Source organism: Triturus cristatus, chromosome 2_1 (genome assembly GCF_964204655.1).
Source record: "Triturus cristatus chromosome 2_1, aTriCri1.1, whole genome shotgun sequence".
Classification (NCBI taxonomy): Eukaryota; Metazoa; Chordata; class Amphibia; order Caudata; family Salamandridae; genus Triturus; species Triturus cristatus.
The window spans coordinates 430,917,784-430,919,895 of record NC_140581.1 but is presented as its reverse complement, the minus strand read 5'-3'; the positions used below and the strand labels follow the sequence as shown (position 1 = coordinate 430,919,895).

Below are 2,112 nucleotides of genomic sequence, written 5' to 3'. Positions count from 1 at the left end.
CTAACACACGCTGCCTATTGAATTCACTCGCAAGCAACATTTGGTAAAATTCACAATTTTTAGTATGAAGTCTGTTACTCATTTACCAATTAAGTATGCAACAGTATTTGCAATAATGTCCGGTGGTTATGCACTTGAATAGTTACTGCAACTCCATTGAATTGTACGATGTCGAGCTCATTACGTTTGTATTTGCACAAACAAGTGATGTAATTTTTGCAATAATTTTTGCTTGTTGCTACTGTTTATAGCACTTTGGAACCAGCTTGCAATTTTCTTGTCGATGTCTTTTTTCTTTTATCATCTTTCACGTTTTACTAACACTTTCTGATTCTGTCAGTCTGATATCTTTATACACACTAGTACAGCTCACCATTATAAGATGGCCGATCTTTTTACTTTAGCTTCAAACACTGGTCCTTCCTCTTTGTTCATGACACTAGTTCGGGTTCGCCCGTTCCGGTGGATAAACTATTTAAATAGCGAGATGTTTTCAGCGCCCTTATGAGCACTTGGAATCAGCGCGTCCACTACCTATCAACGAACAGAGGTAAAACTTTAGACATTTGGACCATTAGACAGCCAGCATCTCATTCAGCGTTTGTTGACTCATTTTAGAGTCGCTTAGTCATTGTATTTGTTTTTGTTTTAAGGCAACGCCACAGTTAACAGCTATTATCCTGTTTTGCCGAACTCCACGGCACTCATGGTCTGAGTCTTCAATTTTTCCGCACAACACGGCATTCCCGATTAGAGTTTCCAAGTGTGCGTGATTCTTCCATTAGTTGATTTTCACAGCGTCATACGACGCCTGGTGAGTTATTTCAGCTAGATTAGGCCGGCAGTTTGTTTGGTATACTTTGTTAAACACTGGAAACTTATTTTCCTCGTTCTTTTTTCTCGTTTATTTCACAAGCAGTGTTGAACATTTTAAACCGTCTGACTCTTCAGATCGTCATCCCCTTGCTGTTTTTGAGGTAGAACAGGTTTTTGTTACCTAATTTTCACGGTGTTGGGATAATTACACACCATGGTGATTCATAGTTGTTCAGCTTCCTGTGCATCTAGTTGTGAGGCTATCCTTCCTTCCTTAGATTTCTTTTTCATTGGTTACCAGCCTGCATCTTATATTAATTCACCTACATCGCAGTATTCTTAATCCCTCTGTGGTACTAAGCCCCTCCTTTCTTTAATTCATTTCCATGCTAAATCTCTATGTTCACATCAGAATGTCATGTACAATGAATAAATATATGTAATTTTTTGATCGCAGATAACCCCTGAAGAAGGGTGATAGATTCACCCGAAATGCATTGGGAACGCATCTCAAGCTCAAGCTTCGGCACATTCTTTTGATATACGCTTTGGATTGTTTCGTATTGTTTTGAATTTATTGAGCCCTTGGAAGTTTTGTGATTAAAACATCACTTCAGCACGAAAGTATTGTTTCCTTTTCTGATTGTTCTGTTTTATGTAAGAGTAATTGAACAAACATTGACAAATATTGTCTCCTATTGTGTATAGCTTTCTTAAACTTTTCACTAGCAATGTACATTATGTTTCATACTCACTACTGAGTATTAATGGTAGTGCAATTCCTGTCTGGGTCAGTCTGCTCCAGTCTACTTTTCATTCTGAATTCGGTGGGAGGGTGGAACCACCTCAGGAACAGCACACCAAGCTTCAATCTATCCATGATCACAATGTTTACTGGATAATTTGGTTAAATTTGAGTGCACGTCAGCTGTTTTCTTCACTAGATTGGGTAAACAGACAAAATATTGAATAAAAAATATCGACAGGACAGAATATCGAGATTTTAATATAGAATGGACAGAATATCGAATTGCCAAAATATAGTGGTGAAGAATATCGAAAATCAGGTAAGAAATATCGATTTAAATAAAATAGAAGTAAGTAATATCGACAGTCATAATATAGTTGTTAAAAATATCGAATTTTTTTATAGTGTTTTAAGTGTTAGTATATGTGTTAAAAGTATGTATTAATTTTGGAATGTATGTTTGAATATTTTTAAAGTAATGAATTTTAGGTTATTTAATTTTTGTGTAATTTAATTCCATAGCGGGTTGTGGGTTTATAGGGGATTAG

The 2,112-nt window shown here is 36.1% G+C and overlaps 1 long non-coding RNA gene across 1 annotated transcript; it reads left to right on the top strand.

Annotated features, from left to right (window-relative positions):
- Positions 1-468: 468 nt before the first annotated feature.
- LOC146865412 (uncharacterized) lies at positions 469-1,407 on the top strand. The gene is made up of 4 exons (XR_014976631.1): positions 469-550; positions 654-814; positions 920-977; positions 1,274-1,407. It is a non-coding gene; the product is annotated as an uncharacterized LOC146865412 (long non-coding RNA).
- The last annotated feature ends 705 nt before the right edge of the window (positions 1,408-2,112 follow it).